The following is a 13641-nucleotide window of genomic DNA, read 5'->3' as shown; positions in this document are numbered from 1 at the left end:
GGATGATAAAGAGCAGAAAATAAGATAACCTTCTCTCCAATGTATCTTCAGTCTACTATCCTATCATTAACTTCATGGTCAAATTAAATACTGTTAATTGGTTCTTCTGAAAGTCTGACTATCCTTGGATTCCTTGACTTCATCTTCCTAACTTTTCATAGAACATTGAAATTGTTTCTTAGCCTTTTTTTTCTCTTGAATCCTTAGTCATTATCCCCAGTATCCTGATAGTACATCCTTAAATTCTGGCATTTGTTAAAGATTTATTTTTGGAATAATTATCGATCTCTATCTATCTATCTGTATATTCACTTGTAGATAACATTTGTGGAGACAGTATGGCTTAGGGAAAATAGCCCTGGATTGGAGAGATGCACTGTATGTCCTAATCTTTACTGAGTCAGTAAGTAAGACCTTTGGAAATCACTTCATTCCTCTGGGGACTTTGCAAATTAAGACTTAGTGTTAAAATAGATTATCATGAAGGGTCATTCTGGCTAAACAGTTCTAATTTTGCTGCCTTTCTAACCTAGAGAAGCTAGGTTCTCAAAGTGGAGAAGGTCTCCTAAGTAAATTTTAAGCAGATTTATTGTGCAATTTACTGTGCTTCAGACAATTTCATGTAATTTAACATTTAAATTCCTAATAGCCCTATTTCAGAGTTCATTGACAGTTCAGTTATTTTTGACAAATACTTACATCCTAGTAAATATAACTGGGCTGATACGCTTTTCAATAACTCCTTTTCCCTCATGTATGCCTGAGGGAAATTACCTTAGAAGTGAAAGAGTGGTCTCCAAGGAATAAAAGCTAAACAATTCTAAACAATGAACTATATCAAACATTTTTTTTTTTTTTTTGGCAACAGAGTTAGAATAAAACTGCCTGTTTCTTCCAGGTTTCCCCAAGGGGTCAATCTCAGAATCTGGGCTTTGAGCTAATGGCCCTGACCCTCTCTAACTTTCAATTCTCATTTTAGAGTACCATAATGCTTCTGAGAGGAAAGAGGTAGAAATAGCCCTCTGGTGGCTTAAAAAAATGCATTCAACATACCTAGTACAATGTTGGACATAAACCAATAACTGGGTGCATATAGTTTTGTTTGTTTGTTTAATCCTTATTATTCTCATCACTGCTCAGGCTTGTCTCTTTAGTTCTGTTTTAGCCAATGACTATGAGATTCATTGTTAAGTTACAGAACTTCTGTTCCAGGGATGAGTGATATTCATTGCCAGGTGTTTGTGCAGGTTCAGTTCTAGGAATGATATAGCTTTACAACATATATCGTCTGTGAACTTGGCCGCGTCCTTAATTTATTTGGGCCTCAGTTTCTCCAGGAGACAAAACAAGGCATTTGCAAAGAAAGATATTTCATTCTAGTCAGTCTCTCTTTTTCTGTTCTATGATTTTAGCATATTTCAGGGGGTTTTCTCCTGGCATGTAAAGAAGATTCATGTCTTTATTTCCTATAAATCCTAAAGTTCTGTGATTTATTCCCTTAAGTTTTATGAAGTAATTACTTGCAAGAGCTCTTCCTTGTATGAACTGTAATAAAAATGACTTAAGAAAAATGGTTAGTCTTTGCATAAAATTAGGCAGAAATTAAATTAAAAGACAGGACATCTGTTCATTTTTACACCACGCCTTTGAGGATGTTCCCAATGAACTGCAAAGTTTGTGATGATAAGGAAAATTGGGACAAATTTTACTTCTATAATTGACCTTAACTACCTCCATGACATGGATAACTCCATTTCCTCTTCTCTGCCTAGTCTGAGCCCAAACTTCCAATTGTGATGCAGGAAGTTCTACCAGTTAATGCATCAACTAGTTCAAGAGGAATTTTCTCTCTTTAAACAGATCTTATGAAGGAGAAAAAGAGTAAAATATAAGCTTATGAAGATAGAATGAAATATAATAACATCATTAATTGAGATTTTAATTTATGTAAAGACCTGTATTTACATTTATATTCATTAATTTAATATATTTTTTTAAATAAAACAGAAATAAATCCAAAGTGTCGTTTTGAGCCATGGAATTATCTTTTTCAGAAAGGTACCAAAAGACTGACTGGTTCAAAATTGGTAAAGGAGTATGACAAGGCTGTATATTGCCATCCTGTTTGCTTCACTTATATGCAGAGTACAATATACGAAATGCTAGGCTGGATGAATCCCAAGCTGGAATCAAAATTGCTGGGAGAAATATCAACAACCTCAGATATGCAGATAATACCACTCTAATGGCAGGATATGAAGAGGGACTAAAGAGTTTTCTTGATGAAAGTGAAAGAGGAGGGTGAAAAAGCTGACTTGAGGTCATGGCATCCAGTTCCATCACTTCATGGCAAACAGAAGTAGAAAAAGTGGAAACAGAGTCAGATTTTATTTTCTTGGGCTCCAAAATCACTGCATATGATGACTGCAGCCATGACATTTAAAGACACTTGCTCCTTGGAAGGAAAGCTACGACAAACCTAGACAGCATATTAAAAAGCAGAGATACCAATACAGTATAATAACACATATATATGGAATTTAGAAAGATAGTAACAATAACCCTGTGTACGAGACAGCAATAGAGACACTGATGTATAGAACAGTCTTATGGACTCTGTGGGAGAGGGAGAGGGTGGGAAGATTTGGGAGAATGGCATTGAAACATGTAAAATAGCATGTATGAAACGAGATGCCAGTCCAGGTTCGATGCAGGATACTGGATGCTTGGGGCTAGTGACTGGGACGACCCAGAGGGATGGTATGGGGAGGGAGGAGGGAGGAGGGTTCAGGATGGGGAACACATGCATACCTGTGGTGGATTCATTTTGATATTTGGCAAAACTAATACAATTATGTAAAGTTTAAAACTAAAATAAAAATAAATAAATAAAAATGTTAATCTGAGAAAAAAAAAAAAAAAAAGCAGAGATAGCACCTTGCCTATAAAGGTGCATCTAATCAAAGCTACAGTTTTTCCAGGAATCATATGGGGATGTGAGAGGTGGACTACAAAGAATTCTGAGCACCAAAGAATTGATGCTTTCAAATTGTGGTGCTGGAGAAGACTCTTGCTAGTCCCTTGGAGATCTCTCAAGAGAGCAAACCAGTCTATCCTAAAGGAAATCAACCCTGAATATTCATTGGAAGGACTGGTGCTGAAGCTGAAGCTCTAATATTTCGGACACCTAATGCGAAGAGCCAACTCATTGGAAAAGACCCTGATGCTGGGAAAGATTGAGGGCAAAAGAAGAAGGAGTTGCAGAGGATGAGATGGTTAGATAGCACCACCAACTCTATGGTCATGAATTTGAGCAAACTCCAGGAGATAATGGAGGACAGAGGAGCCTGGCGTGCTGCAGTCCATGGGGTCTCAATGAGTCAGACATGACTTAGTGACTGAACAACAACCAAAAGACTTTCTAAAGATGTGAGGTAATAAGATCTAAAATTTATTGAGCACCTATTATATGTAGTATATGATGTGTTTTTGACCTAATTTGTTTTCCTAAATGTCAGAAAATCTCATGAAGTGTAATATCATTAATCCTAGCTTTTTAGATTAGAAAAATAATATGAAGAGAAGTAATTAGTTCCAGCTCACATGACAAGGAAGTTCACTTTGTATTAAAGATTGATAAGTAATTGTAATCTTGCCTCTTTAAGTTCAGAAATAGATATAGGTCCACAGTGCTTTCCATGCCAGGGGTGATTGCTCCTTCATGGAGATATGAGGACATAGGGAACATTTTCTCTAATACTGGACAGAGAAGCATTTGCTCTTACAATATCATCATATAATTTCCAAGAAAGACAGAGAGGAATAGTGATCAGAGGCTATTTCTGAGACTGATGTAATCTGGAAGGAGGTAAAGACAAATGCAATATTGTCACTGAATTTTAATATAACTATAAAGTCACTTTGTTTTTTATAGGTTCCTTTGTTTTATTCTCAGCATGTTAGGGAAAACTGGGCTTACTTCTTTTATCAAAAAAATTTCCTCCACAACAGAAAACCAATCACATAGGAGAAGGTAGTATTTTTTGGAAGCATATAAACCAATTTTACAGATTACCAAGTATTTTATAATTTCATTTCCTTCTTCCAATGTAGTCTGGAAAAGGAAAAATAGGTGATGGGTATAACAAGGGAACTAAAATAGCAGAGAAGGTGAAAAAGAGAGAGAGAATAACTCCAGGAAAGAAAAGTTTTCCTGCTAAGAACACTGAGAGTTCAAGGAATCAGCTGGCAATGGTCACTGTCGAAGGATTAATACAGAAGGCATCTGCTGGGGACAGGTGGCAGCCCAGCAGAGAGGGAAACAGAGGCATTTGGTATTAGAAAAAGAAAATATAAATAAAAATCTTTCAATCCTACACTTCTATTTTTGCAAAAAAAATAACTGCTTGGTGTGTATTAATGCTAATATCTCCATTTTCAATGAGAATAGGAATTATGCAAGGCAGTAGCCTCTGTGTTATTGGCATAGGAAATTGTGTTCAAGAAAATGATGTAATCCAAAGTGTTGATACATAATCTGATGCTATATATGGCAGGCATTCCCAGAAGTGTTGAGAGGAGAAATATCACCTTACGTAGAGATTTTTAGAAACTGTGGCTAGAAGGAACTGAGCGGAGTGTGCTGGAAGAATTTCCTCACATCAGCAAACCAGGAGAGAGAAAGGGGATTCCCTTTACAGAAATAATCTTGTAAAACAAGAAAAAAAAAATTTTTTTTTCCTTATTAAAAAAACAAAACAAAACTGAAGTATAATTACTTTATAATATGTTAGTTTCTGCTGTACAATGAAGTGACTCAGTCATATGCATGCACATTTTCCCTCCCTCTTAAACTCCCTCCCCGCACCTCCTATCCCACCCATCTAGGTCATCACAGAGCACCGGGCTGAGCTCTCTGTGCTGTACAGCAGGTTCTCACTAGCTAGCTATGTTACTCATGGTAAGGTTTACATATCAGTCTTACTTTTCTTCCCCCTACTGTGTTCACAAGTTTATTCTCTACACGTGCATAGCTCTATTCTTGCCCTGCTAATGGGTTCATCTGTACCACTTTTCTGGATTCCACAAATAGGCATCAATATATAATATTTGTTTTTCTCTTTCTGACTTACTTCACTTTATATGACAGACTCAGGTCCATCCACATCTCTACGAATTACCCAATCGTGTTCCTTTTTATGGCCGAGTAATATATATGATGGAATATTACTCAGCCATGAAACACTCTTGCCTACTGAGATTCTAACACCAAAACTCTTCCTGCCTTTACCAGCACAGGGGTGAACACCTCATTGCCTTCACAATCCCTTTGACACCACCACTGATGAAGCAAAGTTCTGCTAAGGATTCTCCCAGTCCCCCTTTCTGGATAATATCCTCTTCAAGCCACATTTTGATTATGAATTTGTCTATTTCTATTGCTTTAATTATTTGCTGCAGGAAGTATAACTGATAAACACATTTTTAAAAGGGGATGTAAAAAGTAATCAATAGAAATATAATGATGAGGGTTCTCTATATAGGGGCATTGACAATATAAATCTGTAATTTTTGTTTGTTTCTTAAACTGAATTTTTTTACATTGACATCTAGTCTATGACTATATTACCGAGTGTCAAGTGAGACATCCTTTGATTGAGTGTCCTTTGGTTTTAAAAATTTTGTCTTGCTGCTATGTGACCTAATCTTTTGATGCTGGGCCAAGATAAAAATGTCCATGTTCCAAGAATTTCTGGGAGATCCAAGAAACTCAATCTTTTGAATTTTTCTCCTCTTTTCTTTTTCATTACCTGTTTCTACCTGGCTATTGCAAACTAACAGGAAACAAATAGCCTTATTGCAAACAACCTTATCCACAGTGCCTATTGAGGCGCTGGCAGTTACTGCTCACATTGGGAATCCTCTTGTGAGCATTGGGTGTCTGGTGTGTGTCAAGATACCCTCTGTGCAGGCCCAGGTCCCTGGGATTGAAGACCTCAACAGACAGACACCAAATAGCTCTCTATGGGACGACAGTGTTCTGGCAGAGCCAGGGACTGCATGCTTGTGACTGAAGCCTGTACCTGCCCTGGGAGAACTTATCAGTGTCTGCCTTCAGACAACGGTGTCCTGACCTCAGTCCTGTGCTTGAGTGCTCATCTGGCTCTGGAAGACAGTTTGCTCTCCTTTAAAACAGATATGCAGGTAGCCAACAGGTACCTTAGGACTTTTCAGGAACAAGGTGATAAGAGTATATGAGAGGGGCTCCGGTCAGCACAAAGAAGCATGATTAAAACCAACCTTGAGCCCCTAGAGGCCTGGCTGGGGAGCTCTGCTTGGAAAGGGCACCTCTGTACTTTTGGCTTTAGGGAGCCTGAGTTATTAAGCTATTGTGTCCAAGAAATTATTTTGTCAGCCTATTAGCAGACTGTGATAAAGAACAGAAATGGAGTTCCCAACCGTGTCACAATACATCATAAACCCTCAATATTGAGAGCAACATGATTACCTTTTCTGGCTCAGGACACTGCGACATCTAAAAGCTAAGGCTTTGTTTCTAGGTTAACTTTGACTTCTTTGGTTTTACTGCTTAAAATGGTAAGCTCTATCATTGGAAACAGCGTGGTTCCATGTAAAAATTAAATGGTGGGCAAGCCCATCATATATCTTTGTCTCATTCAGCCTTTGGTATCAAAAATAACTAGGCACTGTGACAACTCAAACAGTCTCATTTTCCCAGAATCTATCTAAAGATGTGGTATAAATACATAGAGGAAGAGATGCATAGAGGCTAGAAATGGAGTTCCCAGAGCATACAGATATATCAATGTTTCAAGCATTATCCACTGAGATGACATAGGGCTATGAACTCTGATATACCTACTGCTTGACAGATATAATTCCATACTAGAGATAAAACTGCCAGACTCACAAAATCATAGTAATCCCAAAGAGTAATGTCCCTGAGTTAATACTTTTTGTTCTGATTCCATCTAGTTACTATCTATTGCCTTGTTCCAAGGGCTTCCCAGTTGGCTCAGTGGTAAAGAATTCTCTGCCAATGCAGGAGATGAAAGAGACTTGGGTTCAATCTCTGGGTCAGGAAGATCCACTGGAGGAGGAAATGGCAACTAACTCCAGTATTCTTGCTGGAAATCCCATGGACAGAGCAGTCTGGTGGGCTATAATTCATGGATTCACAAAGTGACTTAGTGACTGAGAATATGTACCCTATTCCAATTGTCTCCCCTGTCAATCATATTCTAAAAACTTTTCCAGGTGTAGGGAATACAGTGATGGATGACATACACCATGAAGTCCCCACATTCAAGGAACATGCGTTCCTATAAATGAAGCAAACAAACAATCAGTAAGTATATAATACATTTGTGACCTGCACAGGGAGAACAATGAACTCTGGCAAGAAGGATTAAGAATGCTGAAGGACTGCTGCTGCTGCTGCTAAGTCGCTTCAGTCGTGTCCGACTCTGTGTGACCCCAGAGACGGCAGCCCACCAGGCTCCGCCGTCCCTGGAATTCTCCAGGCAAGAACACTGGAGTGGGTTGCCATTTCCGCTGAAGGACTAGAGGCTTTATTTTATGTGGGATTACCAAGGAAGACTTCACCAGCAAAAGGGGCATCTTAACAGTGGTCTGAGGAAGTGAGAAAGCAGTCTTTCTCACTGGAGGAAGAATGACTCAGGCAGTGTGTGCCAAGTTGCTTCAGTCATGTCAGAGTCTCTGTGACCCTGTGGACTGTAGCCCACCACGCTCCTATGTCCCTGGGAATTCTCCATGCAAGAATATTGGAGTGGGTTGCCAGTTGCCATGCCCTCCACTAGGGGATCTCCCTGACCCAGGAATCGAACCCACGTCTCTTCTGTCTGTTGCATCAGCAGGCAGGTTCTTTACCACTGATGCCACCGTGAAGAGGGAAAAAGCCTGAGCTTTTCTGTCAATTAAAAAAAAAAAATAGTGGTAGTGAGGAGAAGTGAATAAGAGAGAAGTGAATAAGAGAGAAGTGAATAAGGGAGTGGAAGAAAGGGTGAGGGGCAATGTCAGAAAGCAGCTGAAAGACAAAGCATGTGGAGGCATTTGACCATTGCAAACACACTGCCTTTGCTCTGAGATGAGACTTTGGAACATGTAGAGCAGTGGAATTGCATGGTTTGATTTACATTTCTAAGAGGATCATTCTTTCCAGGAGTTTGACAAAAAGGCCACAAAGAAATGAGGGAGATGTAATGTGGGAGGCAATAAAATCTTTGTTGTGGAGAAATTAAAACCTTTTTTTGGTGAGTTTGGAGAAAATTCACCACAAGCAAGGAGAGTCAAGTTTTATACTGCAACAAAGGCACAGAATAATGATCACAATGATAGAATAAGAGAAGGGATAGAATTTAGTACATGGGTGGGAGGATTGATTTATGTGAGAAGACAATCTAAATTAACTGATAGAATGCAAACCTATATAGGGGACTGTACAGAGAGATGTATAAACATGACGATTCGGCTATGTGGAAGTCCTCGCTGCATTTTCTTAGTGAAATAAAAGCAAGGTTCTTAGCTGATATATGTGGACTCTAGAAAATGGCATAGATGAATGAATTTGCAAAGCAGAAATAGAAACACAGATGTAGAGAATAAAAGTATGAACACGAATGGGGGAAGAAAGGATATGAGATGGATTGGGATTGACATCTATTCACTGCATGCATGCTAAGTCACTTCAGTCGTGTCCACCTCTTTGAGACCCTATAGACTGTAGCCTGCCAGGCTCCTCTGTCGATGGGATTCTCCAGGCAAGAACACTGGAGTGGGCTGCCATTCCTACTCCAGGAGATCCTCCCAACCTGGGGATCAAACCAGCGTCTCCTATGTCTCCTGCATTGGCAGGCAGGTTCTTTACCACTAGTGCCACCTGGTATAAGATAGATAGCTAATGAGAAAGTACTGCATAGTGGATAAGCACAAGGAACTCTACTCGATACTCTGTGGTGACCTGAATGTGAAGGAAATCCAAGGAAGAGGGAATATAGGTATACGTGTGGCTGACTTAGTCTGGTGTATAGCAGAAACTAACACAATATTATTAAGCAACTACATTCCAATTAAAAAAAAAAAGATGTGAAACTATTAAAAAAATGGTTGTTGATAAATTTCACATTTTGTGTATTTTACAGCTTTTTACAATCCAAAATTAAGCCAACTCCTTCTCTGTGGGGAAAAAAAAAAAAAAAACAGAAAGAAAAGAAAAAAAAGAAAGAAAGAAAACAAGATTATTGTCTAAGAATAAGGATTAAGGAGGTCCTATGCATTTTGAACCCCAATATGATACAGGAGATCAGTGGAGAAATAACTCCAGAAAGAATGAAGGGAAGGAGCCAAAGCAAAAACAATACCCAGCTGTGGATGTGACTAGTGGTGGAAGCAAGGTCCAATGCTATAAAGAACAATACTGCATAGGAACCTGGAATGTAAGGTCCATGAATCAAGGCAAATTGGAAGTGGTCAAACAAGAGATGGCAAGAGTGAACGTCGACATTCTAGGAATCAGCGAACTAAAATGGACTGGAATGGGTGAATTTAACTCAGAAGACCATTATATCTACTACTGTGAGCAAGAATCCCTTAGAAGAAATGGAGTAGCCATCATGGTCAACAAAAGAGTCCGAAATGCAGTACTTGGATGAAATCTCAAAAACAACAGAATGATCTCTGTTCGTTTCCAAGGCAACCCATTCAATATCACAGTGATCTAAGCCTATACCCCAACCAGTAACACTGAAGAAACTGAAGTTGAACAGTTCTATGAAGACCTACAAGACCTTTTAGAACTAACACCCAAAAAAGATGTCCTTTTCATTATAGGGGACTGGAATGCAAAAGTAGGAAGTCAAGAAACACCTGGAGTAACAGGCAAATTTGGCCTTGGAATATGGAATGAAACAGGGCAAAGGCTAATAGAGTTTTGCCAAGGGAACACACTGGTCATAGAAAACACCCTCTTCCAACAACACAAGAGAAGACTACACATGGACATCACCAGATGGTCAACACCAAAATCAGATTGATTATATTCTTTGCAGCAAAGATGGAGAAGCTCTATACAGTCAGCAAAAACAAGACCAGGAGTTGACTGTGGCTCATATCATGAACTCCTTATTGCCAAATTCAGACTGAAATGGAAGAAAGTAGGGAAAACCACTAGACTATTCAGGTATGACCTAAATCAAATCCCTTATGATTATACAGTGGAAGTGAGAAATAGATTTAAGGGACTAGATCTGATAGACAGAGTGCCTGATGAACTATGGATGGAGGTTCGTGACATTGTACAGGGATCAAGACCATCCCCATGGAAAAGAAATGCATAAAAGCAAAATGGCTGTCTGAGGAGGCCTTACAAATAGCTGTGAAAAGAAGAGAAGCCAAAAGCAAAGGAGAAAAGGAAAGATATTCCCATTTGAATGCAGAATACCAAAGAATAGCAAGGAGACATAAGAGCCTTCCTCAGAGATCAATACAAAGAAATAGAGGAAAACAACAGAATGGGAAAGACTACAGATCTCTTCAAGAAAATTAGAGATACCAAGGGGATATTTCATGCAAAGATGGGCTTGATAAAGGACAGAAATGGTATGGACCTAACAGAAGCAGAAGATATTAAGAAGAAATGGCAAGAATACACAGAAGAACTGTACAAAAAAGATCTTAATGACCCAGATAATTATGATGGTGTGATCACTCACCTCCAGCCAGACATCCTGGAATGTGAAGTAAAGTGGGCCTTAGAAAGCATCACTACGAACAAAGCTATTGGAGGTTATGGAATTCAAGTTGAGCTATTTCAAATCCTGAAAGACAATGCTGTGAAAGTGCTGCACTTAATATGCCAGAAAATTTGGAAAACTCAGCAGTGGCCACAGGACTAGAAAAGGTCAGTTTTCATTCCAATCCCAAAGAAAGGCAATGCCAAAGAATGCTCAAACTACCGCACAATTGCACTCATCTCACACACTAGTAAAGTGATGCTTAAAATTTTCCAAGCCAGGCTTCTATAGTACATGAACTGTAAACTTCCAGATGTTCAAGCTGGATTTAGAAAAGGCAGAAGAACCAGAGATCAAATTGCCAATATCCATTGGATCATCAAAAAAGCAAGAGAGTTTCGGAAAAACATCTATTTCTGCTTTATTGACTATGCCAAAGCCTTTGACTGTGTGGATCACAATAAACTGTGGATAATTCTGAAAGGGATGGGAATACCAGACCATCTGACCCACCTCTTGACAAGCCTATATGCAGGTCAGGAAGTAACAGTTAGAACTGGACATGGAACAACAGACTGGGTCCAAATAGGAAAAGGAGTACGTCAAGGCTGTATATTGTCACCCTGCTAATTTAACTTATATGCAGAGTACACCATGAGAAACGCTGGGCTGGAAGAAGCACAAGCTGGAATTAAGATCGCTGGGAGAAATATCAGTAACCTTAGATATGCAGATGACACCACCCTTATGGCAGAAAGTGAAGAGGAACTCAAAAGCCTCTTGATGAAAGTGAAAGAGGAGAGTGAAAAAGTTGGCTTAAAGCTCAACATTCAGAAAACGTAGATCATGGCATCTGGTCCCATCACTTCATGGCAAATAGAAGGGCAAACAGTGGAAACAGTGGCTGAAATTTTTGGGGGGAGCTCCAAAATCACTGCAGATGATGATTGCAGCCATGAAATTAAAAGATGCTTACTCTTTGGAAGGAAAGTTATGACCAACCCTGAAAGTATATTCAAAAGCAGAGACATTACTTTGTCAACAAAGGTCCGTCTAGTCAAGCCTATGGTTTTTCCAGTGGTCATGTATGGATGTGAGAGTTGGACTGTGAAGAAAGCTGAGCACTGAAGAATTGATGCTTTTGAACTCTGGTGCTGGAGAAGACTCTTGCGAGTCCCTTGAACTGCAAGGTGATCCAACCAGTTCATCCTAAAGGAGACCAGTCCTGGGTGTTCACTGAAGGACTGACACTGAGGCTGAAACTCCAATACTCTGGCCCCCTCATGTGAAGAGTTGACTCACTGGAAAAGACCCTGATGCTCAGAGGGACTGGGGGCAGGAGGAGAAGGGGATGACAGAGGATGAGATGGCTGGATGGTATCATCGACTGGATGCACATGAGTTTTGGTGAACTCCGGGAATAGGTGATGGACAGGGAGGCCTGGCGTGCTGCGATTCATGGGGTTGCAAACACTGGGACACGACTCAGTGACTGAACTGAACTGACTGATTCATTTTGACCAGATGACTTTTCTCTTTCAAACCTCTTCCTTTCCCCAAGGCACCCTTCCTGGGTCGGACAAGAGGCCCCACCAGCCCTCTGCCTGTTGTAGCCCTGGGGCATCTGGGTTCCTCAAGAGCTTACCAAGCAAGACCGAGTAAGTTTTCTCAGGAAAAGTCACTGGGACTTATACTGCAGTCATATTATGAAACTTTCAACGTGAAGTCATTTTTTTTTTTTTTCCAGCCAGAGGTGCCTAACCTCCTTTAAATGTTCTTCACAGAAGCAATCAGATCCAGAATTCATATCTTTAGAAAAGCAGCCTTCCTCTTTCTCAAAGCAAACCAGGCGCGTAAGAAGCATTCTTGCGATAGCCAGCCCGCTAAGCCACATAAAACTGGGCCATTATTACTTGTGTCCTTGTAGGTATTTTAGCCTTTAAATGGTGATACTATCATTTTAATTAAAGCCAAGTTTTCTTCAGCATTCAATTCAAAAAGAGACTGCAAAGTCCCATTCTACAATAGAAACTAAATCCTCAGTCCACAAGTAAAACAAAGTATATATATGAAGGTAGACAGAGTTGGACAGTTTCAAAATTTGATGGTGGGAGATTGGTATTACAAAGGCATAACATAGATACTCCCAGGACTATGAAATTATACTCATAAAATTCCTTTTATGAGGCATATGATGAAATACAGAAAAAAAAAAATCTAAAAATCAGGACCATGTAGGGATGAGATAGACCTTGTGGAAAATCTTACCCTATCTGCTTTTATCTCTGAGTGATATGAGCAATTTAATTAATATGCCCATTTTAAACATAGGATATATAGATACTGAGATATGCAATCTACACAGTACTGGAAAAAATTAATATAGACCAGAGTGTTACAACATCAGTTTTATTCACATGCAGAGCTGGTAGGAGGCAATCCTGTGCGTCATATTAACAGAATGTACAGTGGCATCCCTGGCCTAAACCTGTGGATGTCAGATGTACCTCCTAACTGTAACAAACAAAAATGTCATCAGGCATTGAGACCTACCCCTAGAAAGGCAGTATCAACATTGTCCTTGATGGAAAACCATTGCTCCAGACAAACTACCCAGCAGAGTTTATGGAATATACTTGTAGTCCTACAAAGAAAACTCAATAAAAAACCCTAGAAAGTCAGACCTTAAGGTATGCAGGCTTCAGTAGTTGTGGCTCATGGGCTCAGTAGTTGTGGCTCTCAGGCTCTAGAACACTGACTCAATCGTTGTGGTGCATAGGCTTAGTTGCTCCATGTGTAGGATCTTCCCAGACAAGGGAGGGAACCTGTGTCTCCTGCATTGGCAGGTGGACTCTTTATCACTGAGCCA

Source organism: Bison bison, unplaced genomic scaffold, assembly GCF_000754665.1.
Source record: "Bison bison bison isolate TAMUID 2011002044 unplaced genomic scaffold, Bison_UMD1.0 scf7180017863938, whole genome shotgun sequence".
Taxonomy (NCBI): domain Eukaryota; kingdom Metazoa; phylum Chordata; class Mammalia; order Artiodactyla; family Bovidae; genus Bison; species Bison bison.
Note: the sequence above shows the minus strand (reverse complement) of the source record.